The sequence below is a fragment of the Zosterops lateralis genome (assembly GCF_965231275.1).
Source record: "Zosterops lateralis genome assembly, chromosome: 10".
NCBI classification, from domain to species: Eukaryota; Metazoa; Chordata; class Aves; order Passeriformes; family Zosteropidae; genus Zosterops; species Zosterops lateralis.
Window position 1 is genome coordinate 15,697,861 of NC_139770.1, and position 20,343 is coordinate 15,718,203.

The 20,343-nt window shown below is 42.9% G+C and overlaps 1 long non-coding RNA gene across 1 annotated transcript in view; it reads right to left on the reverse strand.

The window, feature by feature from the left end:
• Positions 1-6,503: 6,503 nt before the first annotated feature.
• The window catches only part of LOC310913398, a 63,791-nt gene continuing 49,951 nt past the window's right edge, over positions 6,504-20,343 (reverse strand). The window contains exons 3-4 of the long non-coding RNA XR_014590811.1: positions 9,897-10,007; positions 6,504-6,902 (exon numbers count right to left, since the gene is read on the reverse strand). This is a non-coding gene — a long non-coding RNA (uncharacterized lncRNA). The remainder of the gene's footprint in view (positions 6,903-9,896; positions 10,008-20,343) is intronic.

Genomic DNA, 20,343 nt, shown 5'->3' on the forward strand with positions numbered 1-20,343 from the left:
GAGCAGGGCGGAAAGTAGGACTCAGCCTCTGGTTTTGTCAGCTACTGGTAGTCACTAGACCATATTTTTGCATATACCCTGCTCTGTAAAAATCTCCTTGCACCTAGACCCTGCTGTTCAGGCAGGGCTTTTTTATAATTAGCTGTTCAGGGCAATCCATCTGATTTCTGTGCTGTTCCTGGGCTGAGGAACACTGAGGGACACTGCTGGTGGCCTGCTGACATTATGCTGGGGAGTGAGCATGGAGACTGAGTACCAGTGGAGGTGAAGTGGGGCCACCAAAGGGGACTGAGCAGCCCAGACCTGGATGATTCTCATGCCCCATCACAGAGGACAGTTCCTTGCTTTGGGATCTGTGACTTGGCAAGGCAATGAACTCCACAGGAAACATGATCTCTGACAGAATTATTGCTCAGTGGCAACAGGTTTATGTGCCCTGCAGCCATGGGCAAGGGTGCCCATATGGAGCTGGCCTGGGCAGGCAAGGTAGGACACCTGGAGGGATTCAATCCTTCCTCAAGCCATGGCTTGACACCCACCCCAGCAAGGGTGGACAACCACTGCCACCATCAGAGACTTGCCCTCCAACTTCTCTGCAGCTCTTCCAGACACTCCTGCCTGGGGCAGGCTGAGAGAGTACGTGTCCAGCCACTGCTGGTATCTATTCCAGGACTGCAAAAGGTACAAATTTGCTTCAGTAACAGTGATCTTGGCAGGCAACAGAGGCAGCTCCAGCACTCTTTTTCGTACATACATATTTTGGACTCCCACTGAGAGTTATTAGTTATTAAAAAGCAATCAAATGAGGCTGGCTTTGGAGTACATTTGTTGGCCATATGATATCAATTAAGCCCCAGTCTCCTGACTGCAAGGAATTGACGTTACCTCATACACAAGCAGGATTAAATTCCTTCTCTCCCTCTCCCCCTCTTTGAAGCTGGTAATGTCAAATAACTCTCACATTCCTGGGGAAAATGTTGCAGCTATCCTGAGTATGTGGATGCTTTCAATTTGTAATTAATAGATCTGCACAGCAAATGCTTGTGCTGGGGGAGCAGCAGCAGTGAAGGAGTCCCTTGTCTGTGCAGTGCTGAATACCCTGGTGGTCAGTGCCCTGTCCAGCTGAGCAGCTGCCCACCAAGCCCAGGCGGCCCAGCTGGGATGTCATCTCTGTGTTAACTCCCAGAGAAAGGGAGGGTTTTCCTCACTCACAAATGGGGGCCTGCCACTGACAGCAAACCTGCTCTTTCTCAGTGGTTTGCAGAACCCAAGACAGAGCTAAGAATGGAGTGGAAAGTTTCCACCCTCTCACACCAGAGCTCATACCCCAAATACCCCATTTGACATCAACTGGAAACCCAACAGAAGGTTAAGGCTTGTACTGGCACTATTGCTACTCTTCTGTCAGCTTTTAAAATCTCCCAAGTAAGCCTCACTTAGATTTCACTGCAGATCTATTTGTTTGCTTAGCAGATATGACATGGCAATGTTTCTGTGATATTGAGAATCAGGATCTTTCTCTCTGGTACCTCTGTGCTTGTCAAACTCTCCTGCACACAACAGCACCCCGATCTGCCAAAGTGACACAAGACCCTGCAAAGAGTGTTTTGGACACAAAGAAATTGCTTAATTGAATTCCACATTTCTTTTCCAAGGCAATTTTATCTCTTCATGGTTTGTTTTTATCAGGCTTGTCCATTTTTATGCAAATGCTGCAATTTAAGAATAAAAAAGGGAGAATACTTTTGTCAGCCAAGTTGACAGAGGTTTAGTATTTATTTATGCAAATTACATCTTCTGTCAGAGTGCAAAATCACAAACAATTGCCAAACCAATTAAATTAACATATTTCGGATAAATAGCTCTTACCAATTAGTGAAAAATACCCATTTTCAATTGCAATGGAAGAATATATTTTTTCATAGGTATGTTAAACATACAGATAGTTTTATAAGTGAGAAAACTACCATATAAAAAACCTGCTATAAGCATTCCAGTTCAAAACATGGACATTTGAGGTTATGAACTGTGGTTTTAAGAGCAGACTTGCTCTTAAAAGCAACAAATCACTGAGTAACATTTTTGTAGTTGGGTAGCATGTGTACTCTACACATAAACCTGCATGCCTGGCACACCCTGTAATGAGATTTTATATAAATATATATTTTATATATATTTTTATATCCACTAGGAATAGATATTTTTATAAAATTAATGCTTGCTGGAAATTAGGTTCTTTGCACTTCAGTGACAGCATCTCCATTGCTTTGTCCTGTTTCTATGACTTGAAAGAATTTATTACCAAAGAGTTCACTGCATGGGAACTCCTACAAAATTTTGGACAGATTTACTGCACCATAGACGAGATTTATCAGTATATCACGTATTCATTATTTCCATCAGTTAGGGCCAGGGCTCAAGTATTGCCTTTGGGATGAATTTCTCAGGTGTATCCAGATTTGTTAGTGGTAAATGAAGCTTTTTCCACAGTCCTGATGAAAAGATCTATCTGCAAATCCTAACTTCCTGAGGCCTGTGGGTGGAGGGGTTTTCACTTCCTCTTCAGGTCCAGTTCAGGGACTGAGGTAATACTGATGGCTTTGATGAGGTTCCATGCAATTGGATGGAAGCCAAAGATGAGACATTTCTGTCTGAAAGGATCCAGCTGGTGAAGAAAACCCTAAGACCAGAAAACCAGGGGTCCAGCTCTTCTTATATTCTTCTGGAAGGCCTTTTACTTTAAAAAGTCTTTTCCATCATAACCTGGCATGATGGAAAGGTGATAATGCTCATCTGCACCCTCTCCACAACATATTCTCAGGATGAGGCCACACCATCCTCAGATCTGGGCTCAGCCAAAGGCTCCATGACCTCAGCTGTACTTGCCAGTGTGCCAAAAGCTGCCACCACAGAGGATTCCTCATGGAGGATAAAAGGTTCCTCATTTCCCACTGTCATAGGGATTTTAATGAGGTGTTTTAATGAGGTTTTGAAGCATTGAGGTGATGTTCAAACACATTTGGTGCTTGTATCACCAAACCTGTCTGTAATCAATATGTCTTCGATTCAGTGCTATAAGTTGTCCAAATAGACTTGGGTTTGACATTCTTGAACTTTGAACTGCTTGATTTTTTGAAGGTAATATAAAAAACCCTGAAAGACAACAATGTTTATCACCAAGGGGAGGTTTTTAGGAAGAATTCCCAGCACCTATGGGCTTTTATGGCTATTTTCATGTCTATTTCTACAACTCAGAGTAGGAGGAGCTGCAACAAACTTTTCATGGGAGCAAATCCTATTCAAGATCACTAAACCAACTTCCAAAAGCTTTATCCCAAGCTTATGTACTTTGGAGTTGAATTTTTTAAAAATAAAAATGCCAGAGCCAATATACAGCTCCGAGCAGACGGAGGGTCTATCATATTCTTATTTTATTATTCTGTTGCCAGAGGGAACCTTTTATCATAACTGTGCTGTCATTGTTGCATTCATTAAAGAAGAAAAAAGGAGAGAAATTATATTGCTGAGGCAGTGCTTCATTTCTGATGATGGATCCCACATCCTGGGAGCTCCGAGTCAGGCAGGGACAAGAAAGCCCTCGGAGCTGCCCATGGCACTGGGTGGAAGGTGATAGTCCCCACTTAACCACTGCATGTGTTTGCATGGCAAAGCTGGGTGGTGGTCTGGGCTGCTCCCTGATGGGGCTTTAGACTGCAAATAGGCAGCAGCAGGAGTGGAGCTCAGCTCACTGCCCAGAGCCCCAGTTCATGCCCAGAGTATGGCTGTGGATGCTGAGCAGCCATAACCCAGCAGCTGTGTGTTAGTGTGAGCCTGGGGGGATGGAGAGACAGAAAATAGGTCTTTTTCTCAGAATAAACCCCCCTTTTCCTCCTCAGATGGACTGTGTGAAGAGAGGAGTTGCTCACCTGAGCAGCAAATTGCTCAGTGGTGGTTTTTGTCTGACTGCAAGAGCCAAAATTTAGGATTCTTTAAGTTGAGTGTCTCCTCACCTGTGCCTGCTGTCACCTCCTTTGGGCATCATGGCTGGGCCAGCAGGAGCTGCAGCACACCTTTCAGACTGGGTCATGCTGGCATTTACAGGAAGTCAGGGGGATTTAAGGTGAAGTCACAACATGAGTGAAGCATCCTGGCTGTGTGTAAGGCCCCATCAGATGGCAGGTGGTTTCCAAGGGAATGCAGGAGACATCTTTGCACCTTCCAGGACAGTGACTGAAAGTAGACTGTGAGTGTGTTCTCCCTCCAGAGCTCTGGTACTCACAGGGCACTGAAGGGCTCGGGAAGCCTGGGGCACATGGGGATGGCAGGTCACTCTGCAGCCATGGGGATGGGCACAATGGGCACATCGGCACTTGAGCACTAAGACATTCTTTGGGAGGGAAGCTTTCTAACCAGAGGAAAGATAATTGTAATTTTTTAAGTTGGAAAGATGACTGAAGAATTTTAGAAATGTTTCATTTAAATGTTGAGCTTTTAAGAGGCTGCAGCCAGCCTCCTGCCCACTCTGTGCGTGCACTTACATTCTACAGCATCAGACAGCTGGGAAGAAATGTGAATGGAAAGAATCTTGTGCAGTATACTGGGTTTTAATAAAACAAACTCTTTCTGAGGTAATCTCAAATAATTTCTGTGTCCTTAGGATGATCAGGAACCAGCTTTTTCTGCATTGCTAAATACTTGGAACACAGTATTTACTACTTCCTACAGCTGAGGCCAAATTTTTAAAAAAATATTCGGATACCTCATTCTCCCTAAACCCAGTATTTGCTAATTAGCATGTATTTATCTTCACACACATACACATAATTTGCATATTTCTGATGCCCTGCACAAGCATATACTTTGGTCTCCAGACATTGTTTAGAAATTAGAGAAGTTGAGGAGGTACCTGCCTGCAGATCCATTAGCATCCCAAATTAGTGCTCTTGGATACCAGTTGTTCTAGGTCCAGACACAGACTTTTCCTTGTGGAAGTTTGACCCTGCAGTAATGTGAGTAAGTGACCTGTCTCTGCCTTTGCTCTCTTCAAATTTAATCTTTAGAGGGTTGAAGATATGTTTATGGGATTGGGGAAATTGAGAATTTTTTTTTTCATTGGAAATTGTTGTGGTGATTAGGGGAAAAGACATCAGAATTAGGATGAAACTAATGCAAACAGTGTCTTCAAAAATGTGTTGTACAGAGACTAAGGAAAGCTCTGAGCTTCTGCCCTTTTTTTATTCATTGCACATTTCAGATCAAATCCAGCACTGGTCTTATCTTTGGAAGTTCCTAAGTCTTTTAAATCTGAGATTTCAACGTATTTCCAGCAAGGTAAGCTGCTTTTTATGTGCTAGGAAAGGGGGTGGATGATGAAAATAGCCAGATTTTCTCCTTTCCTTCAGGGTGATGTAGATAAAGTGTGACTCCTCTGAAGCTGCTGCAGGACCAGCCCCAGAGGATATGGGGACAGGCAAGATAGGGCTGATTCTCCTCCCGTGGTTTATATCTGAGCCACCACTTTGGACTCACAGAGAAGAACAGGGGAGTGTGGGGTTTTGGAAAGAGGAACAAAGGAGACAATTCTGTCTTAGCTGTTAGGGAGCAGCAGGATGCTCAGAAGCTGTTTGCTGGGCACTTTGGCTGATCCACTGAGCAGCTTTCCCTGAGCCACTGAGGTTCTGAGTGCTGCTCACGTGCACAGCTCAGGGGGCTGTGTTTGCCAGTGACCCCAGAGGGGTGGGCACTGGCTGTGGCTGCTGTCAGCTCTTGTGGGTGCTTGCCAGGGCAGAGCCTTTTTCTGTTTCTTTTCAGCAAACCCTGGCACTGCTGATGGGTGGCCTGGCCCAAAAGCACAGCAAGGACCGTATTGGATTGTCCAAGTGATCCAGAGCTGCTGCACAGGGATGGAGTGACTGTGCACTGTGATTTCTGTAAATTATGAGATGTTTAAAAAAAAAAAAAAAAAAGGTAGGGAAGTTTTATGGTCAATTAAAGGACTATGTTAAATCCATACACCCATTTCCCAGTAACAGCAGCAATGCAGGACAGCAGGGCTGGATCCTTATATCTATGTACCTGCATATTTCCATCAAAGGCAGTCATCTGTCATTTTAAGCTTGAGCAGATTTTTGCCCTAAAGATCCTGTAAAAAGTCCCTTTTTAGAGCTATTTTTTTTTCTGTTGAAAGTTGGACTGCTCCTAAAGATGGTTATGCTTGTGGCAGCTGGAAAGAATTTGGGGTAATTGCCTACCCTTACTGATTTTATGGACAAAGCATAAAACAGAGCAGTTATGTGGGGCACAGCTTGGGTCTCTGTTTCAGAAAATCTGTGTTTGCTGTTTGGGTACAGCCCTGAAGGAAATGCACAGGTACACAGAAATACATGAAATGCCACCAAAACACTGTCCCCTCAGCAACCTTCCAGAGCACAGTCCTGCAGGGAGCTGGTGAGGCACCCTGGGAGCTCACCATGCTTCAGCCTCGTGCTAAAATGCTACTGGTGTTGTCCTAAAGCCAACCCAATAACCAAAGGCTTTGTCAATAATATTTCAATGGGCTGGCATTGACTGTGGCCATGCCAGGCTGTAGTCAGGGCTGGTGTGTATTTCATGGCTCTGACTGAGTGTCCAGAGCTAACTGCTATCACTTTCATGATTGGCACCCAGAGATGCTGTCACAGTCAGGTCTTGCATCTTTATGAAGTATTAAATAGCCATCATACATCTCACTGGAGAAGACTAAGAGAGCATTGGATCTTCTAATCCAGTTGGTACTAAAACCAGGTTTTCTTACAAGGATGCTCCTACTTCATGCTGGATAATCATCTTCTTGTACAGAGACACCTTTCATGTTTATTTTCAGAGCAGGAGATGGCCAGTAACAGGAAGGACCAAAACGTGCCCTTAAAAAAATAAAAAAGACAAATGATAGGTCTGTGATTTCAGTCCTGTGAATATCACTTATTGTCAAGGTGGAAGTTTGGAGTCAGAGAGCAGTGCAAGCAGCAAGGTGCCAGCCAGCCTGTTTGAACTTCAGTCCCTCTGAGCCAAGGAATACTCTAATTATTTTATGCAACATGTGGCCCTTTGATTCTGGCAAGCAGAAGCAGAGAGAAAGTTGCTATGCAACCAGGAAAGCAGCTGCTGAGCCAAGGAGTCCAAGAACTGGGAACTTCGACAAACACAAATTGTCTTGAAAAATACGAATGGGCAGAATTTTATGGTTGCTTCCAATTTTTGTGTTTGTCATCATCTTCCTTCTGAATTTATTTAGTTGATGTTGGTGAAGAGTCATAAAAATGTTGCCTCAGGTGCAGGCTGGCAGCCTGTTTTGGGAGCCGTAAAACTATGGGAATTTGGCTTTGGTGACAGTGGCATTCTGTCCATGCAGCTGACAAGGGAGTTTAATTATTTTAGTCTAGGCTTGCCCTGAGCCCAGAGCAGTCCCCCTGTGGCTGTAAGGCTGGCTGGGGCACGGCGTCTCTCTGGCAGCAGTGCCAGGTCACCGCGGGGTTGTGCCCAAGGCCATGGCTGCCAGGGAGATGCTGTGCAAGGGACATCCCACACTGCCTTTGTTCCTGACCCAAAATGATCTCCAGGGTCCCTGCAGGGACCATCACCCCGGGGTGAACCTTTGTTCAGATGAATGGCTGAATTTTGCTCATGTTTTCTGTGGAAATAAATGTGGCTGTCTTCTGAAAGACCAGACAAGGAGCAAACTGGTGCTGCTCCTCTGCTCAGATGGAGTTCTGGTGCAAGCAGGGAGGCCTGCCTGGCATTAGCTTTTTATTAAATAAATAACTGAATAAACTGTAGTGAAGAACAAGTTCCCTTTTCTTCCCTCAAATATACACAATGAACTAGCAAATGTCGCTGACAATCTTTTTAGTGGAGTTACAACTGAATTACAACTGGACACAAAACAAAAGCTCTGACTACCACTCAGGCTATTTACCTACTTAATAAATTCCAAGAGAAGTGTACATTCAGGGCTGTAAACAAGTCCTTTATAACCATCCCTGCCCATACAGGCTGTAAACACTGTTTAGACACTCTGACTTGGAAATAACAGTGAAATAATCACTTCTCCCCCTGCACCACAACCTAATTCATTGCATGGCAGACGGGGGCATTGGGCAAAGTCCCTGCAGAGGAAGATCGATGGTTAAAGAACTGCCAAGTAGGGCCACAAATCCTTCATCAAATTACAGCCAGGGTGTTCAGGCTGCTTCCTCTGGCTCTTATTGATAAAATCCAGACAGCAAATTATCATATCAAAGTATAAATTCAAAGCAGCAGAGCGATAATCATTTCCAATTCCTGGTGGATAAGCAACTAATGAGAGATTTGATGAACTACAAATGCGGGAGATAACAAAATAATTACAAAATGGCAAACTGCTGGAGACTTTTAGGAAGAAGGAGAAGGAGAAAATTTTTAAGAGGTGCTTTTTATAAGAAAAGCATGTATCAACAGTCCATCTTTGACCAGATACATTAGGGAAATTATGCCAAAGCATGTTGGGAAGTGTTCAAGGCCAGGTTGGAGGGAGCTCTGAGCAATCTGGTCTAGTGGAAGGTGTCCTTGCCCATGGCAAGGGGGTTGGAACTAGATGATTTTTAAGGTGCCTTCCAACCCAAATTATTTTATGATTCTATGTCCACTTGCTGCTTTTCTTTGTTCTGCATGTTTCTTAAATTTTATTCCAGCAAGAGACCATTGTGATTTTTTAATAGTAAAGCTCATTTTCCTGTTACAGTAATTAAGAGTCTAATTTGTCTGTTGATGGTTTTGGATGCTTAAAGTAAACACAGTGAATGGATAATGGTGCAGGCACCTGGGAAGCTTTTCAGTCCAAAATGCTCCTAAAATAAACTTTTATAAGTTGTTACATCAACAAAGGAGGTGAAGGGGAAAAAAATCACAGAGGTTTCTGGAGCTGCAAAATGTGTTTGGAGCTGGGAATCAGTGAGTGATGAGGCAGCAGGTTTGGGTTTGCTGGTGGCAGGTTTGTGTCATGCAGAGATCCACTGAAGGTGTCTGAAAGGGGATGAGCGACAAGGTTGAGTTTTTGAGGTAAGACTGTATCAGATGGGAGATGTCATGCTGGTGGTTTTTTTAAAATGGCTCAATATGTAAGAAAATTGCATCTTACAGATGTCACGCAGCTGGAATCTGCAAAATGAAGCCGTGCCCTGACCCTGGAGAAGGGAGATGGAGACTGTGCTCAGGTCCTGGCTCTGTCTGCCTGAGGGGACCATGCTGGTGGAGACTGAAGCAGCTAAGGGAGGTTTGGAAAGGGGCTGGAAGGAGGGCTTGGGCTCTGCATGGCAGGATTCTGCCTCTGGTGAGGAGGAGGCACCAGGAACTGCCTGGGTAGCTGAGAGTTGAATTTGGGCAGAAACACAACAGCTGGGTGACAGCAGAAAGGCAGGTGGGAGCTGAGTTGTGCTCTAGGAATGAATCCCTCACAGTTGGGCTGCAGGATGAGGAATCCCTCATTCACTCTGTGACCTTATCTATGCTGGGTGACAGCTGGGGACAACAAGCCACTCCCTGGGGAGAGGAAAGTGCTGTTCCACGTGCCTGTGAAGCCAGCACTTGTCTCCTGGTGAGTGCAGCTTTGGTGGCTGATCTCTGGAGACTCCAGCCTTTTTCCAACCACTGGAAATTGTTGGAAATCCTCGTTCCAAAGAGCTTGCAGTCAGAATCAAAAGAAGATAGAGGCAGTTCAAAAGAAACAGGGACAAGAGAAATTTAAGTGTATGCGATATTCAAGACGTCATTAACTGTAAATCATGATTTGCCTGACTTTGGCACTGCTCCCAGGAAGTCACACCAGGCTCAAGAATGCAACACGATGACGCACAACTTGAAAATACTGTGTCAAACCCCACCTGGTTCCTGTTAGCTGAAAGTCTTGTTGACATTGCTCATTTGTTCTTCACTCCACTCAAAACTCATGGACTCACTAAAGGATGCAGCTTGATGGAACTGCTTGGCAAACCCTAATAGTTTTAAAGGTTTAATAAATTACTAATCAAAGGAGGAGAAAAAACAGAGCTCAGAAGTGTCTGAAAACTTGTGCATTGGTTTTTTTCAACATTTTGTAAATTAAGTAATTTAAATTGATTGATGAAAACCGTTTCCTTTTTTTTTTTTTTTTTTTTTTTTTTTTTCCCCGATGTGGGATGTTCATAGAAACTATTTTGATAGGCATGCCCATATACTGACAGTACTCCTTGTCTCTTCCTCAGGGACCTTGACATAGCTTGTGCAGATAGGATTCCTCTGAAACCTGCAAATGAATCACACCAACCTGTTTTTTGAACCAGAACTTCATGGGGGTGCCTTCTAAAAGCCCAGTTAACAGCAGATACAGTGTTCATGCAGTACTGAGTATCCATATTTGGTTTTTTTTGAGGAGTATGCATTGAATATCTTTTTATATCTCGTACACAAATATAGAGAAGTATTTTAACTGCTGTCATCCCTCTTAACCTCCTGCAGACCATCTGACCCATCAGCTTTGTTTGCTATTGCTGCAAAACTGGAGTTTACCTTCATGAATGAACTTTGAGGTGAGCTGAAGGAAACTACTCAAGCGGAAGACATCACCTCACAGATTGATGTGCTGTTTTGCCCCCTTTTAAAAATCATGTATTTTTCTTAAATAATAGTGGGCTGATGCTTGCTCTTATTTCTTTTCCCTGTGGGGAGACATTTTGAACTTCTATAACATTTTGTGTGTTGGGGGAGCAAGTCATGTGCATGTGGATATTTGCGCCTACATATCTGCCTTTCTGCCACTGATTGCTGGGATTGCTACATACTGCTGATGGAGAAAGCAGGGCTAAAATGCAGCTTGAAGGGATACAGGAAGCTGGAGAGCCTAGTGGTGATAATTAGCATCTCTTGAGGAGTGACACCATGTTCCTGAGCTGACCCCCAAGATAAATAAAACACACTTTGCTAGAAATTCTCTGAGCCAAACTTGTCTCCTCTGGTTGTGCAAATGAACTTTGATAACGAAACAGTTGTGGTTTTCAAGTTTGACGCATCTAATGAACCTCTGCTCCTTCAAATTTGTACTGAATGTCTTCTCTGTGTAACCAGTGAGTAAGAGGAACATAGTTCAAGTATCTTTGTTCATCCTATTTCCTGATAATATACATAAATATTGCCAAGTTACTTTTTGAGAGAAAATACAATACTCTGGCTTTTAATGAGCAATCGTGAAATAAACTGTTTCCTCTGTTCTTTAAAAATACCAGTTGTACTTAATCAAAGAAGAAATATGAGTTCCTTCTAAGGCCTGAAGAGATTGTGCTGCAGCTCAAAAACATAGTAAAATCAACCCCAAAACAATCCCAAATGATGACAGCTGAATGGAATGGCTGGGATTGCTCTGAATGTCTGAAGTTCTACAGCAATTAATGTTTCTGAGTCATCCAAGATCTCCTATTGGTAAGCAAAATAACAAAGTGGAGAAAATGCCTGGAGTACCATCCATCAGAAAACAAGGAAATCATAGAGAACTTTGCCAAGATGTAACTCAGACAGGCAATTAAACAGGGAAAGCATTCCTGCCTTAATCTTACTGTGTGTTTGTTGGTCTTAAACTACAATTAGAGCTTGTAGATTTATGACCTGTATATAAAATGAATTTTAAAAATCCCTGCTAGAAGAGAGATTCTTTTTGCATGAAAAGTGATGTTTGGCAGAGATGATTGTGCACTGGAAGATTTGACTTTCAAATATTCTCACAAATCAAAGCAATTTCTTGATGAACCAGTTTTACTATTCTGAACCCCAAAGAAAAGCATCCCCAGGTGATACAAACTGAAGCCCTGACCTGAACAGCTGCAGCTGAAGCCTGTTTCAGTTGACAATTGGGATTCATTAAGCCAGGCCAAGCATGGCAATAGGAGCATGGCAAAAGAGTAAATACCTAATTACCCTAAAACCAAGCCAACCCTTCTCTCCTCTTGCCCTCAGTCCCCAGATCCCTAGAGATCCTTCTCTAAATTAGTGTTCCTCCTTTAGGCTCAAAACTTAAATACCCGTAGGTATTTAAGGCTCAAAACTTTTAAATACCTGAACCATCTCCTGACCCATTTTTTAAAACGTTTTGTAAGCTTGATTCACCTTTGCTACTGAAACTCTGCCTTTTTTTTCGGGGTGAGAGTGACAAAGCCTGGGTTGGAAAGAATTTCTTCAGTTTGTAAAATTTGCTAACATTTCACAGGTGCTTTGCACCCAGGGGAGGGTATCTCTATCTACTGGATGAGTCAGAACCTGTCCATGAAAGAAAGGGCTGGGTGACAAAGAAGAAGAGTGCAGCTGGTGCCTCAGTGCAGCTCTCCTGGCTTCAGCACTGGGAAGCTTCCTTAGAATTGGTTTCTGCATCTGGGGAGCCACGGGCAGTAACTATCTGCCATTAAGAGGGGAATCAGGAAAGTCGGATGCTGCCCTGAGTGCCTCAGGTAACTCTGCACAGTCCCAGACCATGGGGACTGTCAGGAAATCTGAGCTGGTGAATGACCACCAACATCCCAACTTCATGAGAAAGTGGATATGGGTGGAGGGTGGATATGGGGTCACAAAAAAGCTCTGTTTCTAAAGGCACTTTTCAGAAGAACCTCATTTTTAGGCAACGCTAGCCCTGAAAATAACATATTGCACTTATTTATAAAATGCTCATGAATAATTTATACTACATTAACTTGTAAATGTGATAGCTTTTGAAATCATTAGGCTCCAGTAGCTTGCTTTGTAAGTCCATGGGCTGGATCTCATTATTAAAAGCTAATTAGCTCATTCAACTGGAACACATTTTGTCAAATAGCTATGCCAGTACTCTTCTTTTTATTACAAAGGATTATATTGATTCTAAAAATATTCCAGAAATGGGATAATGGAAATATTTAATAATAAAGATACAACATTCTATACAAGTAGATAATTTCATTACAACTTCAAAAACTTTTCCAAGACTGGGTAAATGAGGTTTCAGGATCATGATTATTTTTATGAATATATGGTATTAGAAATCTCTGATATATACATCATTTATTTAAATATTAAAGATATAGCTTATACATGGGAGAGATATTTTCGACATGTTCGCTTGGATGTGTGAGAAGCTTGGATCTTTGTTTTAAAAGTTATAGTGCTAAAATTAGATATCTAAGCCATGTTTGGCACTAGAAAGAAAGCAGTTCACAAGTAAGTGTGAGCAACATACCCACAACAACAGGGTCAAGGCGTGGGGCAATGCCTGAGGCTGCTCATGACCCAATCACAGGGAAATACAGTGGCCATCAGTCAGTTGCAAAGTCTATTTTTTCCCCCCTACGAAAAGTATTATTTATTTGCTGTTGAATTTTGATACAGAGAAACCACTGCATTTTCCTTTTCCACTGTTCTTCCTATGGGTGTAATTCCAGCCACCGTGAAGAGAAATTCGAGGAGGAGAGGGAAAAATAGGCACTGACTGAGCATTTTCCACCTCTGGCACTGGCCCAGGAGTCACAGCCAGCACAGCTCCTCAAGTGCCAAACCCAGGTGTCAGAAACAGCCCCAGAACCACCTGGGCAGCACCAAGGGTAAGTTTATCTTTGCACAAATGATGTGTTTCCCCAAGCCTCCCATCCCACCCTCCCTATGAAAATAATCACAGTGTACCCATTCAGCACAATATCAGAGGAGATATTCTGTAGAATGTGTCTTTTTTCAGAATAAAGCAAAATGTCATTTAGGTCCATTTCTGCTAAAATCCTGGCTTTTGGAGAAGAGCCTCTGTAGGAAAAACAATTTCCACTGGGTATAAGAAAATCCAGCTCGTTTAATAGTAATTATCTGTTGTTGGACTTGTAAAGTATTTGCAATATAAATTATCCAAACATTCTTTCTTTTCTCCAGTATTTTGGGTTTATATTTGTCTTTCCTTCAAATTTAAACATTTTTAAACTTCAGTATTTTTAAATCCCTATTACCAGCTTTTAAAGGGATTAGGGTAAATGGCTTTTATTCTGCAGTCACAATACTATTGCTTTCAAATACATCTTCTTGGATTTCCTGTTCAGAAGAAAAAAATAAAAAGGAGGAATTTAAATAATTCACAGCAAAGCTACAATGTCTGCTTCTGCCCTGATGAATGTTTCCCTTTAGGAGAGGCAGTTGTCTTGTTAATATAACATCTGGCTTTCATCTTGAATAAATACAACAACTCAAAAGCAGGAGAAAAAGAGTAGAAAAATGTGAGTTTTCTGGCATATCAAGCAGCCATAAGGCCTAATTAACAGAAATAATTTCTCACAAGCAATGCTGCTTGAGCAACTGCCATAAATGAATCTTTTGGGAAAAGGTGTTTCAGAGGGTCCACTTGGTCACCCAGAGAGCTGAGAGGAGAAGGGTGGCAGGAGGAGCAGCAGGCAGCTCAGATTTGTGGCTCTGCACATCCCAACAGCCACTGTTGGAGGGCCCTGCAGGAGTTTTCCTGTTGGAGGTGCAGCAGGAAAGCTGGAAATCTGTGCAGTGCCGCTGGCAGCTCTGGCACAGCCACATCCCCTCCGCAAGTGCAGCTGCCCTTTGCCCAGGTCAGACAGTGTGTCCCACCCCTGCAGGACCCAGCTCGAGGGCCTCTTGCCTTCTAAAATCCAGTTTGAGGACTAGGCTTGGTGCTTAGAGAGAAAGTAAAGAAGTTATTTAATAATTTTAGACTTTAATCAATGAAATAAAGGAAAAAAAAACACCACCAAAACAACCCAGACAAATGAAAAATAAAACCTAGGAAAAAAAATCCTCCAGAAAACCAGTGAGGAGGGCAGGGATTTGACGAATGTCCCAGAGTAATTTTGTTTCCCTGGCTGCAGAGTGGGAGAGTGGATATATGTACATGCTCCTGATGGAGGTATGGACCCAAATCAGTAGCTGCCATGAGTAGGGTCTCTCTGGATTGGCCCCAGTTCACATTCCTTGCCTCTCTCCTTTCCTGTGGGGAGTGCATTGACCTGCCCTTGTCCATGGCTGAGCAGACAGGCCAGGCTGGCCAGAGCAATGCAGTTGGGTTTTGATGTGCTGGCAGCCCCCAGTTGTCATCCCTGCTGGGTGTGAGTGCTCTGGACGTGCCACAATGGGGCAGGGACTGTGCTGGGATGGCAAAGGCAGCACGGAGGTGATGGCACAGGGACCTCCTCAGCTGCTGGGAGGGTCCTGAGCAGAGTTTGTTGCAGCTTAGAAAGTCATCGTGTTCACTGCAGCTCTGACTGGAAGCTGAGCCCAGCCTGCACAGGAGTGGTTGGCAGGATGGCAGCTGGATATAATGCCTATTTCTGTTCCATTTGAGCTACTGTGTAGCACTTTGATCTGAAAGCTCTCGTAATTTAGAAGTTTTAAATTTAATGTTACGACTTTGAGAGGCAGCTAATCTCATGTTTAACTTTCATGAGGACTTATCTATTGTTATTTTTTTTTTAATAAATTCTTTAGGCCTTGCACGACAAAGTCCTGGGAAATGAACCCGAGAGCTGGATCTGTCTCAGGGTCTTGTATCTTCTCCCTCTATTAGGTCTGCTTCTGTCACCCTTAAAACTCTGCAGCTTCACAGCATGTCTCTATAAGGTAAAATTCAATTCCTCCTTTCTGTAGAAGGAATGACTGATGTACAGAGCAGATAAATTACCTGCCCAAGGTCAGAGTGTGACTGAGGGAGCACTAGAACACTGCTGAAACTATTTCCATCCTATTTTGATAAGCCTGAAAGTTGCTCTTGTTAGGAAGCACTGGAATGGAATATTTGTAGCAATGGGAAATTATCTTTTTACCCCTTTTTCATGTATACCTTTAATTTTTTACGGCAAACCTTTACATAAGCCTTGGTGGTAAATTTTAGCTACTAGTGGGTAAGCACGAATGAAAAAAAAATTAATTTATAGTGAGCAGGCAAAATATTGCAAATAAATTTGCAAGAATGCAGTGTTTTCTATCCTGCATGACCACAGGGACCAAGCCTGCCCCAGCCTGCCATACAGAACTCCCACTCACACAGATTGCTGTCTGAGTTTCTGAGGTGAGTGACACCAGGAGGATACAGTGAAGTTTTCTCCTGATGGCCTGTTTCCATTGACTGAAAGCAAGGACCTCACATGTCAAGATCTTGTATTTCAAGCTCTTAGTTGTTGACTTGACTTTTGCTTGACAAGTACAATATTGTTAATGAAAAGAGAAGAGTCACTTTGTCACTACGGTGAAAATACAGAGAAAGATTTCTGTTGTGGGTTAGACTTGTTTCCTCCTGAGAAAAAACAGTATCTTATCTCTTGTGACTCTTCTCTTCCTGAGCTAAACATTGGCTGCCCAGAAAAGTGACATCAAAATGAAAGGAGACATTTCAGTCATCCTCACCCACATGTCAAGGCAGTAGAATTTTCTTTTATTTCTCCAGCACCTGATTTCTTGTGATTTCACCTCTGGCCCCTGAGAGCCAGACAAGTCACTCACTCATCTGCATCTTCACTTTCCTTCCCTGTCAGCTCTCAAAGCAACTTAGTGGGCTGGTTCTTGCACTCCAGTGCATTTTGCTGATAATTCTCATCCGGTGATATGTTTTAGAGCACTAGATTGTTATAAAGAACTCTTGGTGAAGTATTGTGTTTAAAACAGTGATTATTTGAAAACTCTGTAGAGAAGGAATTTAGCTTAACAGAGATTCACAACTCCTTTGAGAGGCTATCCCATCTCCCCCCATCATCTGAGGGGATGCTGTCACTGAACCCAGACAAAATATGGAGAGGTGCTCAGTGTACTGTGAATCCTTAGGTGGGACCAAGAAAGCACACACCCTCAGGAGTAATTGCAGCTCTGGAGGTCTTATACAATCAGGAGAAAAATGCATTCCTGGGTTCAGATACTGATACTCTGAGGTTTACTTTTTCATCTTGAAAGTCATAAAGACCATGACAGTGGTTTTAACTGGAAGACGTACAAGCTGATTTTCCCCACTGTCCTTGTATGTCTGCAGGAAATTACAACCAGGAAAGAGCCAAGCTGTGATAACTCCATCACCACAAGGGTCTGTCTCTTGCTGCCTTTAGCCCTCCATTCTGATGTGTTTGTGCTAACCTCCTCTTCTCATTCCAATTACAGCTCTGGCCCCAGGGCCGGGAGCAGCAGTGCTGTCCCCATGGCCCTGCCAGCGCCGCTGCCAGATCAAATAGCCCTGATGATGATGGGGAAAGCAGCAGCAGGAAATGTGAGGAACTCTTCCTAGTCACGGGACTTTCTCAGCAGCAGGTATTATTCAGTCTTTCCATTTGTAATCATCACAGAGTGAGCTTTTCCTTATGAGAAAGAGAGGCGCAGTCCTGCTGACACGGAGAGCTCTGGCAGAGGGCTGCAGACATCAGTGGGGAAATGACTGTATTTTACAGGGGTTTGTCTCTTAGGTAAAACCTCAAATTGAATTATTTTCTCCTTGTGTATAATTGTCTCAGTAATCTGAAAACATTTATTTCTGTCACCAATAGACTAATTCTTCCCTTGATAGGGAGAGAAGTGAAGTTCACAGTCTGTAGAGGTACCATTCTTTTTGGGAAAAGGAAGTCTCAAAGGCACTTGTCTGAGTGAGTAGTGTAACTCCTGGGTAGCCCGACTCAGGTGTCTCAGGTGTCACTTCACTCAAGGGCTGCCCCACTACTGGGGTCATTAAAAAACAGCTCAGCATTTACAAGAGGCTGGGTTAAAACTCATCTTTGTGAAAAACTGCATTATTTAAAAAAAAAAAAACTCACAGCCCAGCATCATTCTTGAAATCAGTCACCTAATGGGCTTTTTGATTTTTAATTAATATTATTTTTTACTGTGTCATTTGCTGTTCATAAATAAGAAGGTTATCTCTTTTGCTAAGCTTCTTTGCTGCAGTAGTGGAAATCAGCTTGTATAATAATTGCCTTTTGCTTGGCTACTTGCTGTTTTCACGTAAGAAAATGGTATAAAAAACTTCTTTTAAAACCACATTGCAATGGTTTTAGTATTATTGCCAAATTAATTATGGCACTATTGGTAGTACCTTGATCTTTGCAAAAACTTTCTCTTCAACCTTCTGAGGAAAGTGGAGATCAGAGGATGGAGCCAATTCAAGAGCTGAACATTTTCACATAAAGATCATCTGAAGATCTAAACTCCCATGGTAAATAATGGCTGCAGCCATGGGACCACCATTGTCTCAGCTGTTTTCTTCAGCTCTGGAGGCATCCTGTCCATAAATTCTCTTGCTCTTTCTTTGCTCATGTCTTGGAATACCATTTAATCACTATCAGTGTTTGTGCCTTCACTGGGACTCATTTTGTCTCATGTATCTTTAAATGGCAGTGAAAGTGGTATTGGTGGAATCCATCAATGCAATGGAACAGTTTTAGTGAGCTGGCAGACACTGGGCATTTAGTATTTTCCCAAATCTACTTAATAACAATCCCTTGTATAACATGATCTACTCCTGCTATTTATTAAAATCTGTGATTTGGGGGGAAGAAAAAGAAAGGCAATATGTTTGAGCCTCAAAGGGTTTCAGCAGGGTTCAGTTTGTTTAAGTTGTCAAATGTTTATTAATTTCTTTCAGAAGAAAATCCTTATGCTTTTTTGCAGAAGGGTGTTTTATTAAGTTCAGACAAACTGAACTGGCTTTCAGCAAATAGCATTTGGCTCTTGAACTAGGAAATAGCTCGGTATGGTGTCATCATATTACAAAAGTGATATTGTGGCTAGAGGTCAGATATTCTGTTTGTTCATTTGTATTGAATATATTGAATTTGTGATGCGTTATCTGAGTTCCTGTCAGTGCTTTTCTCAGTCAGAATTTCACCCTAGTCCAGAAGGAAATGCAATCAATGTGTGGTCCGTGCTCCCAGAAACAAAGGGCTTCTGAAAACATTGATCTCACTGTGGGTGGGTCCAGGACACTGGAGCTGCTCCGAGTGTGCTGAACACGTGGCCTGCCTGCCCTGGGACTCTGAGTCCTATAGAGGCAGCTGCTGCTCACCCCAAATGGGTTAGAGACACCACCTGTAGGGACTACTGACAGGTTTATCACTTTGGGACAGCCTCTTGCACAGCCACCCATGTAAGGCTGTTTCTCCCCGTGCTTAGAATTTGGCTATAACAGCCCCAGACCTCCTGCCAGCTACCATGGTTAATGTGCCAGTTAACTTTTCCTCATCTTGGGCTGCTGGATTTCTTGGTGCCTTCATTGCATGTCCCACTGAGGCCATTTTGCTGCTGCTTACCTTAGCCCTGGGTAGCTGCCTTTGCAATAATCAATGGCTTCTCTGCCAATTACTCCTTCCAGGCCATGGGGAGCATGGCTTGCACCTGCTTCCTGTAAAATAATGTCACTAGCTCATCCCAGAAAGTGTTCAAGGCCAGGCTGGATGGGGGTCTGAGCAACCTGGTCTAGTGGAAGGTGTCCCTGCCCATGGCAGAGGGGTTTAAACTGGATGATCTCTAAGGTCCCTTCCAACCCAGGCCATTCTGTGATTCTATGAAATTCAAATCAAGTGCTCATCTTCCGTAAGCCACCCAAAATTGTTTCTCCTCCTGTGGTGGAAAGATCCCTGTGTCATGACTCCCTGTGGATTTGCTGGCAGGGTGAGAACATCTCTCCTGGTTTCTGTTCCTAAACACCAGTGTATGCTGAGACACTCAGCTGGTGGTGCTTCCATACATTTATGGTTATCCCTTTATTAATAATAGAACAATCTCATAGTCAGGGATGAAGTGGGGGGAGAGAGAAGATAACAGCCTAATTTTGGTTGGTTATATTCTATTTTCTTGTATAAATATTAATTATTTCACCAAGAACTGCAACTGATTTATCCACTGTTATCCTCAGTTTATTAGATTTATTATTTTTAAAACAATATTAGCAAATGCACAACTGAGGGAATCTCTGTGACAACTGACCAACAGAAAATTAATTAGGATTCTGAATCTCAACTGCTGGTATCTTAGGGCTCTTTGCATCTCTAGATTAAGTTGCATTAAACTCTTCATTGAAGAGAGCAGGGATCTTGGCACTGGAATCAAGCCCACATCTGCACCTGGGTTTTCCTATTAAAAGTGGATAGAGTGAAAAGAATGTTAAATCTTTTTATCCAAGATTCAAGACATGCTAAGCAGGATGTAGAAAAGATGTTTTCTTTTTTAGGGTTTATAATTTTGAGTGTTTACCTACCATGGATTTACAGTGGGGTTTTTTCCTGTTTGTTTTGGAGTGTTTTGTGTGTTTTTTGATGCTTAGAACACATCCTTTATTACCAATTGCCTGTCTGGGATCCCAGGATGAAT